Genomic DNA, 26,752 nt, shown 5'->3' with positions numbered 1-26,752 from the left:
ACTTCTATGTAAATTATTAACTATCCTGTTTCACCAGTTAGACAAGTCTGTCGTTTATTCCTACATTGAGCGACTAGTTATGCAGCACATCAAAAACAGTCTACCTGCCAACCTAGACCCACTGCAGTTCGCCTACAGAGAGATCCACAGAGGACTTCAATGAACCTTTTGTCACATCTCGACGGAAAAACACCTATGCCAGGATCCTCTTCATAGACTTCAGCTTTTTTCATCCCGCATCAAGAAGGGAGCTTTGTAATGCTGGCACATGAGCTGGGTCCTGAGAGTCGCAGCGGCAGCAGACAGTCAGATGCATCAAAAACGATGAGCACTGGCTACATTGAGTTATCTAAGCCCCCTTCTGTTTAGTCTGTGCATTGAGAGACTCAATAACAACTTCAAGAAGTCACTAGCCCAGTGACAAATCGATGAATCGGCGTGATGGAGGTGGACTTCAGATACAAGATCAGGAGGTCGCAGCATGAGCTACATGTTTGTTCCAAATCATATTCCTAGCAGGTTGACGACCAAACCACAGCTGAGATGAATGACTTTAATGGAAAGCAGGCTCCCCCACTTTTTCACTGTTGAGAACACACGGCATCACTGTGGTTCGGGATGCAAGGCCAACGTCATTTAGTGAAGACCGCAAGCAGGATTACAACATATACAAGAAGAGATGCATCAACAGAGCCATCTCCATCATCAAAAACCCTTACCACCCATCGCATGACTTTTTCACCATCCTCCCATCTGGGAAGAGGTACAGGAGCATCAGCTTGGATGCTCCTCAGCTTCTTCCCACAGGCTATAAGACTGTTTTTCCCCCCTGCCAAGTATCGACAACATTAGTCGGAACGGCTTCTATGTTATTGAATTATTAGAGGGTTAAATTGTTCATGACATGTATTTTAACTTTAATTGCTATTTATTTTGTAACGAAAACTGAATGGACACTGGTCGAGAAACGTTTTTTTTGTTTCCTCTGAGTATGCGAATACTCAGGAAATGACAATAAAGATTTACAATTACAATTACAATTACAAAAGCAATTAATGTCAAACAGAAAAAAATGCAGCACATCCAAGTAAAAAAGCAAGAGGCTACAGGAGAAACAGTAACATTCATCCTTAATTTCTATGATTCTCACTGCAAGAGTTATTATCTCTTTCTCACTGCAAATTTCCACGTGCGCTGGATATTGATTCACCATTACATTGCCGCCAACGTTGTCCCATTGCAGTTAGATTTCAACCCATGACAATCAATTTCATGTGAAATAGTAGGAATGGGTCATTTAATCCTCTTGTGCCAATCTTGCAATTCATTAATGTCATGACTGATATTTTGCTATAGAGCAACCTTCCTGCACAGCCCATAGATCCTCCAATGCCCATAATGTACAAAAAAGTATCTATATTCACCTTCAATATGTACACATCCACCAGGTGTTTATAAACCTCTCAAGCAGAGAAATTCAAAGGTTCCAAACAATATCGCAGGTCAATACCAAACAATTTTCCCATCTCCGTCCAGAATGGCAGACCCATTATTTTAAGACCTTGACTGCTAGTTTTAAACATCCCAGTCAGCAGAAACAATTCCCCCTGCCAAAGTCTGTCAGCCTGTTATATGTTTCAATGTAATCACTTAACGTAATGAAGGCCAGCATGCCATTTGCTTTCCAAATTTTAAACTTCCTTGTCTCCACCGTCATCTCTTGGCATGTGCACCATGTGGAAGGTAAATTAGGACAATAGAGTACATTTCTAAAAGCATTAAAACAATTTTCACTTCAGAAGGGCAAGAGCCTATTTCCATAGAATGTGCTTGAAAATACTGTATATCTCCAATATGATTTTTTTTTGTGTTAGACTTAGCAACTTGACAGTTTCTGCCCTGTGCAATACCCTAGAAATTGCTGTCTCTCCTTCCTAGTGATTCCTCCTCCTTCCTTAAATCGGGCATTGTAGGCCACTGGAACAATATTTATAAAAGTCTCGTAACGAGTGAGTAGAAAGGAACTACAGATGCTTGTTTAAACTGAAAATAGACACAAAAAGCTGGAGTAACTCAATGGGGTAAGCAACATCTCTGGAGAGAAGGAATGGGTGACGTTTCCAGTCAAGACCCTTCTTCAGACTGAGTGAGATTGGGAGTTGTAAATTTCTAATCACAGAGGAGCTTGACTGGATCTCTTTTCCTGCGACAATTTCAGCCAAAAATATATTTAATTCTCGCAGCTTCCTTCTCTTTACTCTTGCAGGTATAATCTCTTCAGCTACCACTAAAAGGGCATATTGTTATGCAAATGCAATGTAATGTTGATGCTCAATGAATGGTTGCCGCCATGATGGGAGGAACTGGCAACTGGCAAAGGAGTCGGAGGGAACTGGACAGAATGCCGTGGAGGCCAAGTCAATGGATATATTTAGGCGGCAATTGATAGATTCTTGATTAGTATGCATGTCAGGGGTTATGGGAGGAAATTCAGGAGAATGGGCTTTGGAGGGAAAGGAGAAGAACAATGCAATATGGGAGAGAGGATGAAAGTAATTAACCAGCCGGCATTGACCTCATTGAACCTTACCGAATAGTGAAAGGCCTGGATAGAGTGGATGTGGAGAGGATGTTTCCACTAGTGCAAGAGTCTAGAACCAGAGGCCACAGAATAACATTACGTACCTTTAGGAATGAGATGAGGAGGAATTTCTTTAGTCAGAGGGTGGTGAATCTGTGGAATGTATTGCTAGACAAGGTTGTAGAGGCCAAATAAACGGATAGGCAGAAATGTATAGATTATTGATTAGTATGGGTATCAGGGGTTATGCGGAGGTCAAGAGAATGGGTTTAGGGAAAGGTAGATGATATAAAGCCATGACTGAATGCGGAGTAGATTTAATCGGTTAAATGGCCTAATTCTGCTCCTACCACTTATGAACATGACAGGCTGGTAGAGAGCAGTGCTCACAGGAGGCATGTTCTTTGGCATGAGAACCCAGCAGGATCACTCGGCAGATGTTTGCAAAGATCTTTTGGGGCATATTTAATAGTTGCCTGCCATTTGGGAAAACAATTTTGGTTTGTTTTTTACTTCAGATTTTCAGAATCTCTGGGGGTTTTTTCTCTCAATGTTTCATTCAGTAAAACCCAGTTGGCCTTTCACTTGGTATAAACAAACATATTTCAGTCTAGTGTGGTTAAAGATCTCACTGCCGATGAATCTGCATGTGGGACAACTGTTTAGCATCATTTTATGGGATTTTAAAAATGATGAGGTTGCTGGGGTCACCACTAATCATACAGAAAAGTTCAAATTTCCCAACAGATACCAACGTAGCAAGGCTAGGGTGCAATATTTTCAACTATAGAGCTCTGCTTTGTTTTAGAGTTGTGCAAAGGAATTTTTAAACTAATGTCCCTAGAAGTGAATTAAATCTACTCCAGATTTTACTGCAGCCCATCCTTCACATGATCCAGCCCACATTAATCCAGCTGTAACATATGTCCTTAGATTCTGTGAATGTAAAATTTATTACCCAATTTTGTTTGGGTTACATTATTACATTATTTTTCTGCTCTTATGTTCTTGTCCATTTTAATCAACAAACTTTCTACAGGTATTTAAAATCTATTAACCCAAATGCTTCCAAAGTCTTAATTTCAGGTAACAGAACATGTTATATCATTCTATCTTTTTTTTTTTTTTTTTTTTTTTTTTTTTTTTTTTTATTAGAAGTTAATACAGCACAAAACAGTACAGTGGCACCTAATTTTAGGTGCCAACTATGTAATACCGTAATCCATTCTATGTACAACCTCTAGTTTTATGTTATAAGAAGGAAGTAAGCAGGACAAGAAAAAGAAAACAATAGAAAGGGGAAAAAGTGGAAAAATAGATGGTAGAGAGTAGAAAAGCGTGAAGTGTGTATATCAAAAATAAAAAAAGGAACAGAGAAAGTGGAAAGTAGAAATAGAAGAGAAGGCCCCTTAAAAGAGAATTTTTCAAATCTGTATTCGGAGATGTAGATCTATCCGCGTCATGAACTGAAATCAGCAATCCTTACGGTACCGCTGCATCACATGATTCCAAAAAGTCGATGAAAGGAGACCAACTCCTTAAGAATTGGTCATATTTATCTATTAGTCGGAGTCTCATTTCTTCAAGGCGTGCTATGTCCATCATATCTTTTATCAACAGCTTGATTTTACCTTTCTACAAAAAAATAAATCTGCTAACTATCTTCCTGTATCTCATAGTCCCCATCTAGTTTCAATGTTTCTGATTTAACAAATCTGGCAATTAACAGCTTTTGCCAGTTTAAGGAATCCCTTTACCAAATTGACCTTGTAAATTGGAATATTAATTGCTAAGACATTTAGATGATAGATAGATAGATAGATAGATAGATAGATAGATAGATAGATAGATAGATAGATAGATAGATAGATAGCCTTTATTGTCATTCAGACCGAAGTCTGAACGAAATTGCAGCAGTCATACATACATGGAATTTTACAATTTGACACCCGTATCCCCTACAATTTATTCAGATCATTGTAAATTAATGCCGCTGCTTTATTCTTAAATCATATCTTCTTAAATTTTCAACCATTAAGTATCTCACATTGTTCTAAAGTGCAAGATCTGAACTCCCACTTCATAAAAATTCCTGTGTCCTCACAGAAGCAATTACTATAACAAATTATAAGGGTGGCACAGCGGTAGAGTTGCTGTCCTACAGTGCTTGCAACGCAAGAGACCCGGGTACATTCTCGACTACGAGGGCTATCTGTACGGGGTTTGTGCGTTCGACCTGTGACCATGTGGGTTTTCTCGCTGTCAGTGCTGTCTGACGTATGTCCAAGTAACAAAGGTTAAAGATTGTTGAAAACAGAACAAAACATACTTACAATATTGTTTCACACTTGGCTGATGATATGGTGGAATAGTTAGCTTGAAGCTTTAATTTATTTTCTATGCTTACCCTGAAACATAACTGATCATATTTTTCAAAATGATGGTTCCATTTTAAGTTCAGTGAAAAATTCTGTACTCATATTATGTGTACCAGTGCAGGTTCCACTGGTGAAACTTGTGGAAATTGATCTCAATTTAATTGATTTTCAGTAACAGAGAGCAACAAATATAGACTACAATGATTACATGTTTAGTCCATGAGTAAGGATGAATTTCTACCATGGCATGCTCATTTCAGTGCTCTCAGTGCCGGGGAGTCACCTTCATGGTCGTGAGGAGTTCCTGCATTCTGAGAACTAGTTGTGGTCTCATTATGGTTGCCGTGAATATTTCAACAAGTTAGCAGCGACTAGAATGAAGGCACAATGGAGAGTAGCGAGAATTCTCCAGCTGTAGGTGGGTCGCCAGGAGGTCCTAATGGGTTGTCAGGAGGTCGAAGGTTCGCAGAGGTTCTCATAGGTTGTAACCGGTGCTGACCAGTGAATTTCATTGGCTCATTGGAGAAATAAAGGTAAGCAGTAGTTTTCAGAACCAAGGATAACCGACCAGTAATGTTAAATGTCCGCGTAGCTTCACATCCGTGTATCTCTGGCTTATTAAAAGTTGTCTCCCCTCCTTATCCCCTCTCTCCCCACCCTCTCCCCCTATCTTTTAAAGGACTTAACGTACACTGTGCTTTAGCCGTCTTTTTACAGCCCCAACCTTCCTGTTCATCGTGGCGTGTGTCTGTTTCACCTTGGCTTTGCACCGTGTGAATATTTTAGACAGTGCTCCCCTTGCTTTCCCTTTTCCCCGCCTGCATAATGGGCTGGTGAAGGAAGTGATGTGTTTGTGTTCCACTCTGACAGTCGCTGTTCCAGTTGCCGGTTTTTCAGGCCACTGCCGGCAACTTGACAGTCGCCGCAGTCCGCTGAAAAATCGCCTAAGTGGGACAGGTCCATTAGTATTTGATGGTCTCTTTTCAACTAATCTCAGCATCAAGGTCAAGGAAACTTTCCAAGAAGAAAATGTTAAAAATTTATAAGGTAGCTGAGCAGGATAGGAATCTAAGGTCACTATCCTGGGTCTAATTAAGTATTGATGCATTGTAGCAATGAAACTTGCTAGTCGGCCCATGATCTGACTCCTAAACATTAAAGGATAATAAGTGAAATATTATCTCTAATACAATTGGTTTACCAACACTTGAAGTTTGAACAAGTTATTACTGTACTCCAGCTGTGTTATGAAATTGCCCCAGGCGGTGAATTAATCAGACTTGGGGGTTTATAAATTTAGAATGGAATATTAAAGTCAAGAGTCAAGAGTGTTTAATTGTCATATGTGTCAGCAACATAACAATGATGTTTTGAAGTACAGAAGAACTGATGGGGGGTTTTTCTGCATACGTGGTTAATGGAGTTGTTTATGAATGCAAGCATTTATTATTGAATTCAATTCATTCCACATTGTGGAAAATTCAAAAGTGTGATTGTGGCTTAAAAATGTTTAAGCCAGCATCTGTACTACCCTCAGAGTTGCATTTTTCCTCCTCTTCTATTCCATCACAAATATTTCCTACGGGTCTATTTGGAACTGTGTAGCATTACTCTGAGAACAATAAAATCCTCTCGATCTGCACTTAATCTATTAATAAACATCTATGCATTTTCATTTGCAACCAGCTATTGTCAACATCAATGTTTTCAGAGAATATGCTTGCAACATAGCTGCAAATATCTGATATTGTAAGTTTGAGGATGATTGTAGCCTTGAGCTGGGGAAAGGAGTGTAGTCATCATGTTTCTTCTTTCCTCTTCAACTTCCTCTTCATCATGTTCTCTGTTACAAAGACTGCCTGCTAGGCATTATCCTCTCCACCAAAGAGGTGCACTCCCACAGAGTCTACTTTGGATCAAACAGAAATGGTTTTCTTTAATTGGTTTCTCTTCTGCACAAAGAAGACGGGCCTAATTGCATTATATGTGCAGTCCATGTATTCTCTCTATTTGGACAAAGCACACATTCTTACACACATTTTGGTGGCGATGGACAGCTACTCTACCTGCATGCAGAATTTCAGTTCTGATCGTGAAATCAATCTGAAGGAAGAAGGTACATTATCAGCTACTTCTGGCATTGCTTTCCCCACTAGATCAATTGTATGCTTTGGAGACCCCTGCCTCTGGTCAATATCTGACCAAATCAAAAATGTTCCTTTGATTTAATCAATTAGAACTTAGTCAACTGCTCTGTTATTGCTAACCACAGTTCCTCTGGGGTTATCAATGCACAGTAGGCTTCTCACTTCTCCATGAATTCCTGCAGAGATTAATTATCTTGGGAACAACCTTGTATCCATGTTATTTTTTTCCACAGGACTCATTTATATTGTTTTCTTGTTCTTTTCGACCCATTATCTCTTTTCCAGCTGTTGCTATCTAAGTACCTCTTATCTTGAGACTGCAGTTTAATTGACTTGTTTCTAGGCATGGATTGTCTTGTCTGTCATGCCCCGATCCAATCATGGAATTTAATGGCCATGGAATTACCACAAGGGCTGCTATAGTTGACCTGCGGTGCAGAGTGGATGAAACAGATATTTTGATAGCATTAAGGGTGGCAGAGTGGCACAAAGGCTGATCCGCTGCCTCACAGTACCAGAGACCCAGGTTCAATCCTGATTACTGGTGCTGTCTGTGCAGAGTTTGTACGTTCTTCCCTTGAGTATTTCCCATTGGACAGTTTATAGTGCATTACTGTAAAGGGCCTGTCCCACTTGGCCGTCATATACGCGACAGGCCGGTAGTGACTGATGCATGTGTCATCATGCCTCCGCACAGCTGTCTGGAGCACGTGACGTCATTTGAAGATTGACACAAAATGCAGGAGTAACTCAGCGGGACCGGCAGCATCTCTGGAGAGAAGGAATGAATGATGTTTCGGGTCGAAACTCTTCTTCAGTCTGAAGAAAGGTCTCGACCCGAAACGTCACCCATTGCTTCTCTCCAGAGGTGTTGCCGGTCCCACTGAGTTATCTCCAATCATTTTGGCTCCGCTCTGGGAATAGGACTGGGGGCGGATCCGGATCCGCAACGGCCGTGAGTCCCAGGCCGAGTTCGGCGATCGCTTGCCTGCTTCTGCTGCTGTTGGAGGTGAGACGTTGCGCCGTGCCAGGGTGTCCTACTTGGCTGTCATTTACGCGACAGGCCTGTGGTGCACGAAGATTTCGTCCAGAACGAAATCCTGGAGCGCTGTGCGATACCGCGCACAACTCCACACTCCCCCACGCCACTTCATGCGTCCGTCCCGCGTTACCCACACGCTACCAGGTCACGTAAATGACGTGCAAGTGACGGCCAAGTGCGACAGGCCCTTAAGGCATCACTTCCTCTTATATGCAAGCAGCACAGCATACATTTGTGCACATAACTTTGTCCCTTCAGGCCAGAAACCATCAACCTTGTTTTATGTAGAAGTTTCTCCATGGATTAATCAATGAGTTCAATCTCTGGTATTCTTAATCCTTGTAGGTTGGCTCAAGCAGTGATGTTCTCTTCCTTAAATCTGACCTTAAGTCAGTTTCCTTTATAGGCCACAGTCTCGGCCGAGAATGGTGTTAAGAGGGGAAGATAGATCAGCCATGATTGAATAGTGAAGTAGACTTGATAGGCCAAATGACCCAATTCTGATCAAAACACTTATGAACATATCAAAGCAACTTTAGCATTTTGGTTACTTTATACTTTTTGAAAATTGCATATTCAAAATGTAACATTATGTTTGAGAAATACTGTTTTAATCAGTAATGAAATATGCAAACAGTGCACATTGGTCTAAAATAATTGTTTAGCAAGCATATATATTTAATGCAGATGCTTATTTTAGCATTGCTAATCACACAAAATGTAAATTTAATACCTCATTTTTCATCTGTCATATTTTTTTAATTTTCCATCCACTGCTTTAAGTTTAAAGTTTGTCATGCTCTATTTATGAAAATCAAGGAAAATGTCAGACGGGTATTTATGCCCCAATTTGCATGTTGTGGGCAGCAACTGATTCAAGCAATTCATTAGTTCTTTACCCTATTCCTTAATTCTCAATTGCAGTTCAAGTAAATCTCTCACACTCACACATTTGTGCAGCAGCTCAATTCTGACTCCGTCCACCATTCCTCCCATCAGCTTTACCAACATTTATCTTTGTGTGTTTTCAGAACATGTTTTTTCATGCCATTTCCTAAGGCTCTGCAGTTGCCAGATTTGTTGAAATACATGGAAGTTGCAACAGATAAACAGGATATTTGGCCTAATCAGACATGTCATTGTTTACCCTCAAGGCTATCAAATAGGTCTAACCACATTTTACCAACCTGATGCATTTTTCCTACCCTATTTTTCATTTAATCTTAAATGTTAGCATGGATATGATTCAGTTGCTAATGGGCCTGCCCCACTTAGGCGATTTTTCAGGCGACTGCCGGCTACTGTCAAGTCGGCCAAGCGGTTGAAGTGCTGTCTGAGTGAAATTCACACGGTGCAAAGCCAACGTGATACAGGCACACACCACGATGAACAGGAAGGTTGGCGCTGTAATTAAGAAGCTAAAAAACACAATGTATGGTAGGTCCTTTAAAAGAGGGGGGAGAAGGATTGGAGACAACCTTTAAGAAGCCAGAAATACACGGCTGTGAAGCACGGCAGACATTATCCTCGGTTATCCTTGGTTCTGAAAACTACAGCTTACGTTTTTTTTCCCAATGAGCCAATAAAATTCACCAGTCAGCGCCGGCTACAACCTACGAGAACCTAAGAGAATCTTCGACCTCCTGGCAACTTACCAGGGCCTCCTGGTGACCCACCTACGTACGGCACGAGAATTCTCGCTACTCTCCATGGCGGCTTCATTCTAGTCAGCGCTAATTTTTCTACATATTGAAAAATTTGCGGTGACCATAATGAGGCCACGACTAGTTCTCAGAATGCGGGAACTTCTCACAACCATGAAGGTGACTCCCTGGCAACCACCCGCGAACATGTGGCGACCATGTGGCGACTACATAGTCTCCTGCAGTCGCCTAAAAAGTTGCCTAAGTGGGGCAGGTCAATAAGTCAGGACATGACCTCTTAATTTTCTATTGAAAATGGGTTCCTGTATTTTATGGCCACTCACCCTCACCCAATCTTCGCAAAGGCCCACCAAACCTCAGGATGAATACCTATGCCCTGATGTACGTATTATCATTTTTATATCCCAATTTGGACATTTCTTTACATTACATTAAGTCTTCATATTTAGAAGTACAGTTTGCTTGGTTTGAAAATGTCTCCAAGAAAGAAAGATGGAACGCTGAAGATACAATGTTGGCCATAATTAATAATTTGTTTTAATTATATATGCTGGCAATCTGAAAGATAAATAGAAAGTGTTGGAAAAACTCAGCAGGCCAGGCAAGACCGTTGCATAGAGAAACATGTTCTATTTCTGATGCTGCCTGACCTCCTATGTTCTTCCAGTGTTATTTCAGTGCTACCCATTGCTTTGTTCAGATCTGAACTACTGATACTCTATTACCATGAGTAGTATGGACACTTAATTTAATGCTTTATTAGCTTCAATGGTTCGTGGTGCTGAAATCTTATTATAATAAGCTTCATGTTTAAAATTATGTGTTGCTGTCTATATTTGTGACAATGTTTGTGATGCATTATCCTGTATCTTCTGCCGTCATTTCGCCACTGTATTGACCATGTCAACAGCTTTCCTCAATGCTTTAGACATCTCTATCGCTTCCTCACTTGCCTCACAATATATCAAAACATGATCTGGGTATTTACAACTTTGTCTCTGCTCCAGGAATTAATCCATGAACTTCCCTCTTCCCCATCCATACATTGATCCTTAGTGACATTATGCATGGATCCAGTGGTAACTTCTACCTTAGCAGAGCTAAAGGGCCTGTCCCACTGTATGAGGTAATTCAAGAGTTCTCCCGAGTTCTCCACTGATTTGAGCTTGTGTAATGTATGTAGCGGGTACGTAGGAGCTCGTGGATGTCACCAAATCTGGTAAACTCGTGCCATTTTTTCAACACTGAAAAATGTTCAAGAGTAAAAAATACTCGTGATGAAAAAAATGTTTACTTTTTACTCGTACAAACCCCTACGTACCCGCTACGTACATTAAACAAGCTCGAATCAGGGGAGAGCTCGGAAGAACTCTTGAATTACCTCGTACAGTGGGACAGGCCCTTTACTCTCATATCTCCTGACCTCTCTTGCCTTTGTTTGCCTCTTGTATTGTCGATAATTGTTATTATCCATCTCGCACATAATGTGAGGGTAAATGCTGAGCGTCATGGGGCAAGCAATGCAATTAATAGGTGCAGCTACATGTTTGAGTTACGATGTTGCTATGTGGCTGATAATTTCGTCATGTTTATGGTGGCACAGTGGCGCAGTGGTAGAGTAGCTACCGTACAGCGTCAGAGACCTGGGTTCAATTCTGACTTCAATTGCTGTCTGTACGGAGTTTGCATGTTCTCCCTGTGACCATGTGGGTTTTCCCCGGGTGCTCCGGTTTCCTACCCCACTTCTAAGACGTACAGGTTTGTAGGTTAATTTGGCTTTGGTAAAGATTGTAAATTATCCAGAGTGTGCAGCATAGTGTTTGTGTATGGGGATCGCTGGTCAGCGTGGACTCAGTGGGACAAAGAGCCTGTTTCTGCGCTGTATCTCTAAACCAAGCTGAACTAATCTTTGTGATATATGAAAAATCTGTTCTATTCAGATTTTCACATACCTTGCCCCTATTCATTCCTTTGAAGAATTTAAATTCTTAACAAAACTGGTTGCATTTCTATTGATAGTTGGAGAAGACTTATTTCTACCTGAATGAGTAAACAAGATGTCTTTGTGGAGGACAGTTATCTTTGCCCATACAAACATTAAACAGATTTCATATAGGTAGTCATAGAGTGATGCAGCATCAAAACAGGCCCTTCGACCCACCTTGCCCACAGCAACCAACATGACCATCGACGTTAGTCTCACTTGCCTGCAGTTGGCCCATATCCTTCTCAACCTATTCTGTCCATGCACCTATTCAAATGTTTGTTCAATGTTGTAATAGTACCTGCCTCGACTACCTACCCCTTCTGGCAGTTCATTTCATATACCTACCACCCTTTGTGAAAAACAAAATTACCCCACTGATGAAGGCTAATGTGCCAAAGCCTTCTTGACCAGCCTATCTACATGTGATGCCATTTTCAAGGAACTGTATATCTGCACTCCTTAGCCAAAGAGCCTAACATCAAGTATTTAGTCCAATAAACGAGTTTGGTATGCCGATTGTGCTTGCCCAGGTCATAGGTCACTTGCTATAAACAGTCTCAGCAATGGTGGTGCTGCGTTGTGTGCAGGCTTGCATTTGTCCGTGGTCGGGGTCGGGCCTGGCTCACCGTCGCTGCGGGCCCTGTTAAGTTGCTTCTGGGCAGTCCCTGTCCTCTCCTGGGTGTCCCGTCCCTGTCCGGGGTGGCCTTGGGCTGGCGGGGTGGCCCTGGACTTGCAACCCACGCTGCAGCCGCTGGCTCCAGCTCGGCTCTGCCTGTCCCACCGGGTTGGCCGGCAGCCCTCCATCTCTACCTCCATCCCCTCAGTCTGACACCGAGATCCTGCTGTAGATGGGCAGCTGCCAGCCCTGCTCGAAGACGGGAGACTCGGAGCCGCTGCTGCTGGAGTCGTCCTGGTCAGAGAGAGAGTCTGCGGACGGGCTCCTGCCGTCCATGGGCAGGCCGAGCGCCCACTTGAGCTGCTGGTGCTGTTAGTGATGGTGGTGCTGGTGGCAGCAGCTACCTCCTTCCCCTCCCTTGCCCAGCCTCAAGCCCAGAGTCCGAGCCAGCTCCAACTCGGCCCAGTTGAGTGACGGGCTGTAGGAGGCTGAGCCCAGGCTGGCGCTATGGCGCAGGCGAGGCCGGGGCCTTCGCCCCTCCTTGGGGTTGTGGATGAAGTGGCAGCGGGTACCATAGGGGCAGAAACCAGCGGTGTGCAAGGTGCTGCACGGCTCCGGCTTGTACTTGGGGTGTTGGCTGAGGGAGCACAGTTCGGCCAGGCTGTGGGTGAACTGGCACGTCGCCGTAGCAGCCCATCGGGGAGCGGGTTCCTCAGAGTTGGAGCGGGATTGGGCTGGATTTGTCGCTTCTTCTCCATGCTGGCTGTGGGTCTGGAGGTTGGTGTCCCATCGGTCTGGACGTCTCCGGCTGTCCCCTGGGCGGGGAAAGGACACTCGAGTCGAGGGAGGGGGAGGGGGAACAGTCCTGTGGTGATTCAGCAGCGCTTGCGGCGCCGGGGACCCTGGTACGATCATGGCTGCAGATGAGGCGCGATTCTGTGTGCGTGTAGCTGCCGAGAACATCTCCCCCCCAGTCCAGTGTTCCCCCCCCCCCCCCCCCCCCTCTCTCCCACTCGCATTTTCCCCCTCTTTCCGCCTCCTGACAAATACAAGCTTGATAAAAGGCAAAAAAATCGGACCCAAACTATACTCACTGTATCGACAGCGCTTTGTTCAATTATTATTTATAGCATTTGACCATTGACAAATCCCATGATTCCTTGCATTTATCGGAATACCGAACTTGCTTATACATTAATTACCAAGTTTGACCTTTTAGAATATAACATCCAGGTGTTTAAGTAATCTATGTCAATGAAAATATTGTAGCACCATGTATTAATTAGATTAGATTAGATTCGTTTATTGTGATTCAGACCTTTTGGTCTGAACGAAATTTCGTTTCCCTGCAGTCATACATATAATTAAAAAATGACAAAAACACACAATCAACACAAATTTAACATCCACCACAGTGAGTTCACCAAACACCTCCTCACTGTGGTGGAAGGCAAAATTTTAAAGTCTCTGTCTCTTCCCTCTTTGTTCTCCCTCTGCGCCGAGGCGACGGTTCAAACTCCGTGGGTGGTTGCTGCCGCCGCGACAGCTCCAAGGCCGAGTCGGGTGTCCGCTGCCACCACCACAACTCTGAGGCCAAGTCGGGTCTCCGCTGCCGCTGCCGCCGCCACAGCACCGAGGCCGCCAGCTCCGCCATTAGGCCTCGGCGCAGACGGAGACGGGGACGGGGAATATGACACAAAACAAAGTTGCATCCCCTGAAGGAAGAGACCAAAACATGTTTCTCCCACCCCACCCACACACATACACAACTTAATAAAACAAAATTAACTAAAACATGACAAGGAACAAAAAGAAAGAAAAAAAAAACAGACGGACTACAGGTGGGCCGCAGCTGTTAAGCCAGCGCCGCCATCTTGGTCCAGATGTGGATGTGTTCTGACATCAATGCTACCAGACATCAATGGCAGGTTTCATGATTATTTTTCATCTAATTGTTCGAGCATCTTGATTTCATGAATTCAGCTGAGGCAGTTGAATAACATGGTCACAAATCTATGCATTCCTTTAGGTTTGTGAGTGTGATTGAACAAACTTGCTAATGACCCAAGATAATGGATTGGAGAGTAATATATAGTCTATGACTAGTGGTCATAGCCTCAGAATTTTAGGATATTCCTTTAGGAAGGAGATGAGGAGGAATTTATTCAGTCAGGGTGGTGAATCTGTGGAATTCTTTGCCACAGAAGGCTGTGGGGGCCGTCAATTGATATGTTTTAAGGCAGATAGGTAGATCCCTGATTAGTTTGGGTGTCAGGGGTTATGGGGATAAGCAGGAAAGTGGGGTTCAGAGGGAGAGATAGATTAGCCTGGATTAAATGGTGGAGTAGACTTGATGGGCCAAATGGCCTAATTCTGCTCCTATCTTTTATGACCATATGACCTAGTATATAGCAGTTGTATCTCCATGCATGTGCTGGTCTTGTCCGCCTAGGTGGAAAAAACTGCATGTTTCTAACAGAAATAAATATGATTTAGCAATTCTAAAGCAGGGTAGATTCATAGAGAGAGATTGAATTGTATCATTTTGCGTCAAGGATCCTGCAGAATTAAAATTGTTCCCTTCATTATTCCAGATGTTCCTTGCTCTTCAAGATAGTCACTGGTCAGTCTGTATGGGGGAAAAAGCACGTATAATTGTCCTTTCATTTAAGAACAAGGTGGATTTATTCTGCAAAAGGTTGTTTCTTTATTCAGTAATTACCTTAGTTATGCAAACATGAGTGATTTTGGTTAACCACTGATCTATAATTGATGCGACAACAAAAAGAAAGTAAAAATAAGGGAGTACTGAGCAATCAAGGCAGTACATTCTCTCAAAACGATTTCAAATGGGACCGGTTCACAGACAGATATTTTAACTTTAAAATAATTGATATTTTGGAATTGCAATTCCTTTTTCTCTGTTATCTCCTGCTCTGTATTCCAGCTAAAGAGAGTGTGTAAAGAGCTCTAGATATCATGTGGTGGCAACTTCAAAAAATTATAAAATATAAATATGTAGCTGTCATAGTCATAGTCATAACGCGTGGAAACAAGCCCATTGGCTCAACATGCCCGTGGTGACCAATATGTCCCATCTACACTAGTCCCACGCCCATATCCCACTAAACCTGTCCTATCCATGTACCTGTCTAAATGTTTCTTAAACGTTACAACGGTAAGTACCATTAGTAAGACTAAATATAATTTGTATGTGTGTGTGGTCAGAGTCTGCCTGTGGGTGTCTCATGTACATCTGCTATGCCTGTGCAGCAAAGCATGGATTCCAATCATCATGATAAAAGTAGTTACCAAAGGTTTGCTTCCACTCCTCGGAGCTCTAGTTAGAGGAAGATATGCTTGCTGCAGAGGAGTTGACAGGGAAGAGAAAAATATTAGCCCTGACCACCAGGAATGCAAACTCGCAATATTCACTTAATTCATCAAGCAGCTCATAAATAAATATTTACACCTGATTAGCACTTTCTACCAGCATATTGATTAGACGAACTGTAATCTATTGATTGCCTATTACAAAGAAAGAGTTTATTCTGAAGTAGTTCTGTTGGCTGCAGTGATAAAGGAATCAAGCTCAGTGAAATCAATAGAAGCCTTCTTGCTTTGCCGGACAAGGGAACAATTACATGGGCACTTGGCCAAAGTTATAATTAAAGTATAGTCCCTTCTAGAAGATAAGAGTCAAAAGTAGTGATGCTAAACTTGTTTGGAAAAATGGTTAAACTGTAATTGGAGCATTGAGTAGTTTAAATCTCCAGATTTCTGGTGAATTGGAGAAGCTGTCAATTAGATTGATAAGAATAACCTATCAAAGGAGATTAAATGAGGAACTACTTCTGCTGGGTGATTTGATAGATGTCTTTAAGATGATAAAGCGTTTAATAGAGTGGATGTTGAGAAGATGACTGCATTTATAACAGGAGTGGAATCGGCAAACACCAATATAAAGGGCCTGTCCTGCTGACGCGACCATTCAGCGACTGTCTTCGACCTTCAAGCTCGCGGGCACTCGTCTGAAAAATCTTGTTGGATCGACCGTCAGCGATGAAACCTCGAGCCGGATTGACCGTCTGCGCACACACACACACACACACACACACACACACACACACACACACACACACACACACACACACACACACACACACACACACACACACACACACACACACACACACACACACACACACACACACAAACAAACACAAACACATCACAAAGGTGGGGGGGGGGGTGAGAGAAGGGGGGAGAAACACTTCTAAGAAGCAAGACAACTTTTAATAAAGTTTAGCGGGTATTTAATATCACCGGTCGGTTTACTTACCTTTTTTTTTCTCAACGAGCTTTATCTTCGACTACACTCGGTTACCTTTGATTCCCTTAGATTACCTACAAATCACATGCTGAATTACTATGACCTACCTCGACTAAACCTACAAGTAAAAATATATCAATTTTTTCCATGGCGACCTTTTTTTACTCGCGGCCATTTTTCAGCCAGTTGAAAAATACACCGCGACTAGCTGAGGCCTCGACTATGCGGGGACTACTCTCGAGCATGAAGGAGAGTTACAAAGACCTCCTAGAACCTTGTGTCGACCATGCTGCGAGTATGAGTTGAGGGCAAACTCATCAAAACTCACCAATTAGGTCGCCACAGTGGGTCAGGCCCTTAAGTTATTCACCGATAGTGCTACATATTGAGGCATTAAATTGTAAGATTTGTCTTGTGGTTGTTGTTGCTCTGAAAGATGAGATCCATGGCAGAGACAGTAGAATGAGTTCATCACTGCATTCTGCCCTAGGAATTTTTGTTTTTGCCATTGTCCTGTTTTATTGGTGGAGCACACCTGAGGGAGTGCATAGTTTCCTAAACCCCTGTTTTCCCTTATGTGGATACGTCTGCTGCTAATTCTTGGATTAAATTACTGAAAAAATATCCAAATTTCAAGGATTTCATTTATAGCAGGGAGTAGAATTGAACCAACAATAATGTATGAAAACCCTGTCCCACGGTACGAGTTCATTCCACGAGTTCTCCCGAGTTTGCCCTGATTCAAACTCGGAGATTTACGGTAATGGCCACTCGTCGGTACTCGGGGCTCTCGTGGACATTTTTCAATATGTTGAAAAATCTTCACGAGTATTCCCGTGCTTAATTGCCATTAGCGGGTCTTCCCGAGTACCTGCCGTTAGCGTTACAAGCCGCTAAGAGACGTCCCTGAGCTCCGATGTACCCGCCATGTTCATTCTTCGTGCTTACCACGAGTTAGATTTTGGAATGAACTCGTACCATGGGACAGGGCTATAAGCTATTCACCAATAGTACTACTTCATGGATACTTCTCATGAAGCTACAGTATTAAACTATATACCGGCCATTCATATGTTATGGTCACCTATTGATACGAAAGAACTCCCATAATATTATTCAATCCAATTGTTCAATGTATGTACATATGTTCACCCCTATGAACGGCAGAGCTAGTTTCCCTTCTCTCCCTTTAGTAATTGTTATTTTCTTATCAGTCTTATGCGCTTTTGGAGTCATTCATCACATGAGTGACTTTTGTTTATTTTCTGACTTATGAACAACATAGACTTGTAAATGTGTGAAAGTGTTTGTTACCTGCAAATGGCCAATATCAATCACACTAAAAACAGAGCAGTGGCATAAAGCTAAAATGTTAATCTTCTTGCCAGGTTATTAATCACCTTGGCTTAAGCATGAATAATTAAAATTAGATATCTTTTGAAAATAGTTTAATGGCTGTCAATTCTATTCAACCCTTTCATGTTTAGAAAACAATCTCACAGCTAATGAAAGTAGCCAGTGGTTTGCAACTTGACCAAGTTCCAAGCAGACAGACGTCCACTTTACAGAATTGCTTTCCTCATTCACATGAGGGGAAAACAAAAAGAAAGAGCCAGTAAAACCGTGGAGATAGTGTCAAATTAATCAATAGCACATGCCACAGGACAGAGCAAAGTACAAGAGGCCTGCTATTCTATGTACAATAAACCCTTGTTTTAACGGACCTCTATATAGCAGATTTTGTTGATAGCGGACAGATCTACCGACAGCTGCCAACGCCACCCTCGATGCACCAGGAGGCCTTTCTTCACCAGCCACCACACCATCCAGTTGATGCAGTTTTCAAGATCTAGAACATGGTTGGTAGTCTTTCTATACCACGTCTTCCTGTTGGCCGCCGCTCTGCCCACTAGGCCTCTACCCCCGCACACCCCTCCCCTGCCCTCTCCCCACAACCACCGCCTCCACCTCCTTCTTCCCCGGAGTTGCTGACGTACTCCATCTTGGAAGATGCTTGACTACTGCGGGGGAGAAGTGATGTGAGAAGGAGGAGGAGGCGACAGTGAAGCGGTGAGCAGATGAAGCGATGGCCGACAGGAAGCAACTGCTGTCGGTATCAGCAGCCTGAAGAAAGCGCTGCTGGTCAGGGGCTACAACATGAGCCACATCAACAGAATGGTTTGGCAGCTGGTGAAGAAGGCCTCGCTGGTGGCATTGGTAACTAGTTTTAAGGTAAAACAATGCTTGTATTAACTTGTATATCTTTATTGTCATTTCCTGAGTATTCACATACCCAGAGGAAACAAAAAAACGTTGCTCAACCAGTGTCCATTCAGTGTGCATTAAAAATAAATAGAAATAAAAATACATATATCATGAACAAATTTAACACTCTACTAAACATTCAACAGGCGTTCCGATCGGCAGCGGCACGACAGTGGCTCTGCTGCAGTGTGTCCAGGTTGGTGGTTGGTGCACGATACTTTGGCAGGGAGCAAAGTCCATTTAGCAGTCTTATAGCCTGTGGGAAGAAGCTGAGGAGCATCCTGCTGGTTTTGCAGCTAATGCTCCTGTACCTCTTCCCAGATGGCAGGACGGAGAATATGTGATGCGATGGGTGGTAGGGGTCTTTGATGATGGAGATGGCTCTCCTGATACATCTCTTCCTGTATATGTCCAGCAGGGAAGGGAGTGAAGCACCAATAATCCTGCTGGCGGTCTTCACAATCCTGTCTAGTTGGTGCCGTTCGTACGCCTTGCAGCTCCCGAACCAGGAAGTGATGCCGTAGGTCAATGTGCTCTCGATTGTCCCTCTATAAAAAGTCCGTAGGTGTGTAGTGGGGAGACCTGCTTTACGTAGTCTTCGGACAGGGTGTAGTCGCTGCTGGGCTCTCTTGACCAGTGCTGTGGTGTTGGCCGTGGACGTCAGGTCATCAGACAGATGTAGTCCTAGGAACTTCACGCTGCTGACCCTTTCCACATCAGCTCCATCGATGTGCAGAGGTGTATGGTGTTGTTTCCCCGCCCTCCTGAAGTCAACCACCATCTCCTTAGTTTTTCCCATGTTGAGAATGAGGTTGTGGGATTTGCACCAACCTGTGAGCAGCTCCACCTCCATCCTGTACGCCGATTCATCATTGTCACTGATGAGACCCACCACTGTTGTCTCATCAGCGAACTTGTTGATGAAGTTGTTGTTGAGTCTAGCAGTACAGTCGTGTGTCAGCAGACGAAACAGCAAGGGGCTTAGGACACAGCCTTGGGGTGAGCCAGTGCTCACGGCTATGGTTTTTGATGTCCTACTGCCCACCCTGACTGTCTGCTACCGTTGCGACAGAAAGTTCAGAACCCAGTTGCATGTGCCAGCATCAACCCCCAATTGCTCCAACTTCGCCACCAGCTGCTGCGGAATGATTGTATTAAAAGCAGAGCTGAAGTCTATCAGAGTCAGAGTCAAAGTCAGAGTCAATTTAATTGTCATTTGGACCCCTGGAGGTCCAAATGAAATGCCGTTTCTGCAGCCATACATTACATACAAATAGACCCCAGACACAACAATAATTACATTTAACATAAACATCCATCACATAGCTGTGATGGAAGGCCAAATAAACTTATCTCTCCACTGCACTCTCCCCCCCCCGATGTCAGAGTCAAAGTCAAAGCCCCCGGCTGGCGATGGCGATTGTCCCGCGGCCATTAAACCCATGCCGGGTGGTGCGAGGTCGCACACCGGGTCTTGGTGTTAGAGCCCCCGGTGTGCGCTCGCAGAGTCCGCGGCCATTCCAGCCGCGCGGGGCAGTGGTGTCAGGCCCCGCTCCAGGAGCTCTTCGACCCCGCAACTCGGGCGGGAGAAGTCGCCGTTGCAGGAGCCCTGAGAAGCGGTCTCCCTCCAGGGAGCCGTGGGATCCCGGTGCCGTCGTCCACAGACCCGTCGTTGGAGCCTCCGACTCTCTGGTAGCAGCAGCAGCAGCAGCAGCAGCAGCAGCAATGACAGCAGCAGCAGCAGCGCTCCTCCACCGCTCCACCCGCTCCGGACTCGGCCAGCTCCGCGACGGCAACGGTGAGTCGACACCTGAGTCCCCGGCTTCTTCCTGTTGGAGGCCGCTCCTCGTTGCGGCCTCAACGACACCTGAGACCCGACGAGAAAAGGTCGGGTCTCCAGTGCAGGGAGAGATTCAAAAAGTTTCCCCCTCCCACCCCACCCCCCGCCCCCCCCACACACACACACCCCAACATAAAATAACAAAAAAACTACATAAAAAAACACAGACAAAAAATAATAAAAACGCGGACAGGCTGCAGAGGCCGCTGCTGGCCAGAGCCGCGCCGCCTACCGCCTATGAAGAGGATCCTGGCATAAGTATTTTTCCGATCAAGGTGTGACAGTACGAGATTCAGTGTTGTTGAGACTGCGTCCTCTGTGGATCGGTTGGCTCTGTAGACGAACTGCAGTGGGTCTAGGTCGGCAGGTAGACTATTTTTAATATGCTGCATAACCAGTCGCTCAAAGCACTTCATTACTATGGGTGTTAGACCCACTGGTCGAAAGTCATTATGGCAGGCTGGGTTTGGTTTCTTTGGGACAGGGACGATGGTGGCACTCTTAAGACAGTTGGGCACTACTGCCTGGTTGAGTGAGATGTTAAAAATGTCTGTGAAGACATCTTTCAGTTGCTCGGCGCAGTCTCTTAAAACGCATCCAGGAATGTTGTCCGGCCCTGCAGCTTTGCGTGGATTGACGCAGGCAAAGGCATTTTTAACTCCGGCTGCGGACAGCCTGAGCGACTGGTCACTGGGAGATGGCAGTAGTGCACGTGTCTGGGTGCTGTTTTTAACCTCAAACCGTGCGTAGAACTCGTTCAGTTCATCTGGTATAGAGGGGTCTTTTTGGTATATCCGCAGCGGGGGGGGCTTGTAGTCAGTGATGGTATGAAATCCCTGCCACAAGCGACGTGTGTCTTTGTCATTTGCGAAGTGGCTATTAAGTTTTTGTCCATACAGCCTCTTCGCTTCCCTGATCCCCCGGGATAGGTTACCCCTTGCCAGTTTGTATGCTGCGTTGTCCCCAGATTTGAATGCAGCATTCCGGATTCTCAGTAGGGAACACACTTCCCCAGTTAGCCAAGGTTTCTGATTGGCACGCCTCCTGATGGTTTTTACCACCGTTACATCCTCAATACATTTATTGATGTATGCGATGACAGATTCTCTATATTCTGTAAATTGTTCGTAGTGTGTAGGATAGAACTGCTGCATGGGTGATCGCTGGTTGACGTGGATTTCGGTGGGCCGGTGGGTCTGTTTCAATGCTATATCTCAAACTAAAAAAACATATAGGTACAATGAAAAATCTCACACAGCAGCATTATACATAGCTCGATTCACACAAACATGCAAAATGAATTACGGATAAATTGCTTATAACATTCTAAAAGAAAGACTGTGCAAAACAGTAATTCTTGCAAAAATATAATTAGAAAATAACATCCATAGTAATGCAAGAGATGGGCCATAGTTTTCCATTGTTGAGGTGAGATTAGGATTCTCGTACTTGAATAGTAGAAGAGTTTCAGGATTTTAATTGGGGGAAGTTGTGGAGGGTAGGTAACTTGAATTGGCTGTTCCATCAACTCTCCATTCCAATATTGTAAATGTGTCCCTGTAGAACCAGGTTGCCTATTTCCCTTCACTGCGCTACTCAAATCACTGGTCCAAATTACGTGCAAAAAAGAGGGAGTAGTGGTGAGATCCTATTTTAATGTGGTTGTTTATTTGTGTTTCTGCTCCCTTGTTTCGACATTGTTTTGTTCTCACCGTGAAGCTACCTTTCTGCTGCATACCCATTCCGTGGCCTTTGGACAATCTACTAAATATTTCAAATTGTCTGCGGCATTAAAACTTTGCTGCTGAGGATATCAGTCACATAATTTTACTCAACAGCACCTCATAATTCCTAATTTTCACCACTTTTTCATTTTTGTACATACGATAAGATTGTCAGCAGCGTAGGAGCTCGGGAAATCTGCATGAATATAAAGCAGATTATTGCATTGTCTCGTTTCAATGGAAACTAAAGGATGAATCAGAGCTCACCTGCTCAGAGATTCTTCACCCACTGAAATGTATCCACTGCCTAAAATGTATTAAAACATTTATAGAAACCTTGGAATAAATAAAAGCTGGAGCAGGGTATTCAGAACTGCCTTTTAATAGACAGCGAAGAAGGTGATCAAGAATTGATCATCTGGGAAAGTGGGCTGAGGAATAGCAAATGGAATTTATAACCATATAATGGAATTTAATTCAGCTAAGAGTATGGTATTGCATGTTTGGAACTAAAAAAAGTCACAGTGAATGGCAGGGCCCTGGGGGAGTGCAGTGCAAGAGAGGGATACAAGTACATAATTCCCAAATGTCTAAAATTGGTTTCACGGGTGGACAAGGCGGGGGTGGGTGGCAAAGGGGGATGGGATGTGGTGACAAAGACTTTTGTACACTGGCCTTCATCAGTAAATTCACAAAATACAGGAGTTGGGACGTTATGTTGCACTTATACTGTATAAGGCATTGATAATGCCGTAGTTAGATAATTGTGTTCAATTGTGGTCATCCTGCTATGGGAAAATGCCAATGAGCTGTCATCCTATAACTGTACTATCTTCCTGGGAACCAGTCTGATGAACCTTTTTATTTTGCTCCCCACAATACTTCAGCTATGCTCTCATTAAGCTTCTCTTACAATGAAGACCAACATATAATTTACCCTCTTAACTGATGTTTGCCCATCATTGCCGAGAAATTCAAATCTGGTTGGTAGAACAAACACAATATTCACATTGGTAAGTTCTACTTGGCTCCAAAACAAATTCTATTTTAGTCAGTGAAGTGATTGTCATGATTTTCCCATATTATGTATCATTTTAATGTTTCTTATTCAGTCTAAATTTTAAGGCAACCATATTTCAGTCATCTGTCAGCTTCAATGGTTAGCATTCAGACTTTGGTTATCTTATGTAAGATATGAAATCCTGCACCTTCTGTTAAATATTTATCCTGAATAGTCAGTGCTTTCTACAAAATGACATTTCTTCCTTGAATTTCTAAGAAACCTGTCTACCTTTTCTCTTTCATTCTGCTGCAATATCAAAGTGAGCATTAGTTTATTTTTTAAACAATGTGTCAAGTAAAGTTGTTTCAAATGATAAATCAGTGAACAAGTATCAGAACTGAACATTTTCATCAATTCAAAGAATCAACAGAAATTTGGCTTATGTTGCTTGAACTAAGAATAATGTACAAAACATGCTTTGAAATCTACTTCTGAAAGTTGATTTATTTGAAGTCAGAAGAATAGAATTTCAGAAGTGAAGTTCAATGTATAGACATTACCAAACTACATATTTTGTGTATACAAATTGTATCCTGATTTCCTCGTTAATTAGAAAACCAAATCTCACAATGCTGAATTTCCAAATCAGTTTTGACCCTGACTGTATTGACATTGCAGTGCACATTAAAACTCTGATAATCAACTGTTTGTTCTTTCAGAAATCCTGATGTTTCAGCATCTGCTTCACTATACAAAGTTGCCTTTTGATTTGCTAGAGCCCCAGTTCCAGCACTCCCTTCCCAGTTACTGGGGCTTGAGTCATTGGGACTGCAGTTCTTATGCTTCCATTAAAATCCCCACGACCCCACTCCAAAGCTCTCATTTAGAGGTCAATTTGTTGTTTCTTGCATTGCAATTGAACCTAGAAAATTAATTGTAATACTTTGTAACATATACAAATAAATTATCAATATAGCATATGATTAATACCAATAACATCCAATGGTCCAGAAAAAGTACTAAACTGGCACCACTATTGTTCTGAAAGTGCTAGATTATCAGATTTTCACTATATGTACAACTAGTCTTATGCACGCTTTGATAGGGAGAACACTGATGTGTCTTCCCGAGCCCCCATTCGCCGTGATGGTATTTCGGTCACAGTCACAGAGGCCAACGTCAGAAGATCGTTCAGAGGGGTGAACCCTCGGAAAGCGCCTGGACCTGCTGGTATACCCGGGCGTGTTTTAAAAACCTGTGCGGATCAACTGGCTGGAGTTTTTACGGACATTTTCAACCACTCACTTCTGAGGTCTGAGGTTCCCACCTCCCTTTAAAAGGGCATCAATAATACCAAGAAGAGCAGGGTAACCTGCCTCAATGACTATCAACCAGTGGCACTAACGTCTGTGGCGATTAAGTGCTTTGAGAGGCTGATCATGGCGCAAATCAACGCATACCTCGTCAAAAACCTGGACTCACTGCAGTTTGCTTACCGCCGCAACAGATCAACAGTGAATGCGATCTCACTGGCTCTTGTCGTTGTTTACCAGACTCAAATTAAAGATAAGATGACACAGACACGAAGAATCCTTCAAGAAGACGAGAAGACTTTAATTTGCACAAATCTGGGCCTGGAACATTCAGAGATAGTACAGCTCGGCCACTCTCCAAATGTTCTCTGATCCATCCTTTCATGCAGCGTTTTATTATACTTTCAGTTCTTATCTTCGGCTGCTTAGCATGCATGTTTTTACCAACTTTAACCTCTTACTGTCCTTGCCTTTCATCTCCAATCTCTGTGTTACCATAATATTCTAACTGAAGCAAAATAAACTAAACAATAACATGTTTTTGGGCCTTGACTTCTGATCACATAAAAATAGCTGACATCTGCGAGCTTTACTAAATGTTTTTAAACATATTGGTAAGATTTAAGAAGTAACATCTTCTATATACATTCTATATAACTTCTATACTCTCCACTCCACTCTGGACCACTTGGACAACAAAAGCTCATATGTCAGGCTGTTATTCATTGACTACAGCTTGGCCTTTAACACAATCATCCCCTCCAAGCTGGTTACCAAGCTCTCAGATCTGGGTCTCTGCGCATCCCACTGCAATTGGATCCTCGACTTCCTCACTCATAGACCACAGTCTGTCCTCATTGGTGGAAATGTGTTATCCTCGATAACAATCAGCAAGGGAGCACCTCAAGGCTGTGTGCTCAGCCCCCTGCTGTACTCCCTCTATACTCATGACTGCGTAGCCAGACATAGTGCGAAATCCATCATCAAGTTTGTCGACTACACCATTGTTGTAGGATGTATCACTGATGGGGATGAATCAGAGTATAGAAGTGAGATCGACCAAGTGACCAAATGGTGCCAGCACAATAACCTGGCTCTCAACTGATTGTGGACTTTGGAAGGGGTAGGATGGGGACCCACAGTCCTGTTTATATCAACGGGTCGATGGTGGAAAGGGTCAAGAGCTTCAAATTCCTGGGCATGCATATTTCTGAAGATCTCTCCTGTTCCCAGAACACTGATGCAATCATAAAGAAAGCACATCAGCGCCTCTACTTCCTGAGAGGATTACAGAGAGTCGGTATGTCAAGGAGGACTCTCTCAAACCTCTACAGGTGCACAGTAGAGAGCATGCTGACCGGTTGCATCGTGGTTTGGTACGGCAACCTGAGCATCCAGGAGCGGAAAAGACTGCAAAAAGTTGTAAACACTGCCCAGTCCATCATCGGTTCTGTCCTCCCTACCATCGAGGGGATCTATCACAGTCACTGCCTCAAAAAGGCTGCCAGCATCATCAAGGACCCACATCATCCTGGCCACACACTCATCTCTCCGCTGCCATCAGGTAGAAGGTACAGGAGCCTGAAATCTGCAACATCCAGGTTCAGGAACAGTGTCTTCCCCACAGCCATCAGACTATTAATCACTTCATACAAACTCTGAACTATAGCAGCCTATTGCACTTTATCGGTTTATTTATGTGTGTATTTGCATATTCTATGGTATTTGGACATATTGATCTGTTCTGTATTTATGCCTACAATATTCTGTTGTGCTGCAGTAAGCAAGAATTTCATCTGGAACACAGGACAATAAACTCTCTTGACGACTTGACTTGATGTTGGTACACACTGTAGTGC

The 26,752-nt window shown here is 43.3% G+C and overlaps 1 protein-coding gene across 4 annotated transcripts in view; it reads left to right on the top strand.

The window, feature by feature from the left end:
• LOC129710935 (cadherin-18-like) overlaps window positions 1–26,752 on the top strand; it is a 757,826-nt gene that overhangs the window by 468,648 nt on the left and 262,426 nt on the right. The window lies entirely within an intron of this gene.

The sequence above is a fragment of the Leucoraja erinacea genome, chromosome 2 (genome assembly GCF_028641065.1).
Source record: "Leucoraja erinacea ecotype New England chromosome 2, Leri_hhj_1, whole genome shotgun sequence".
Classification (NCBI taxonomy): domain Eukaryota; kingdom Metazoa; phylum Chordata; class Chondrichthyes; order Rajiformes; family Rajidae; genus Leucoraja; species Leucoraja erinaceus.
The sequence above is the reverse complement of the archived record's forward strand: the minus strand, read 5'-3'. Positions and strand labels throughout refer to the sequence as shown.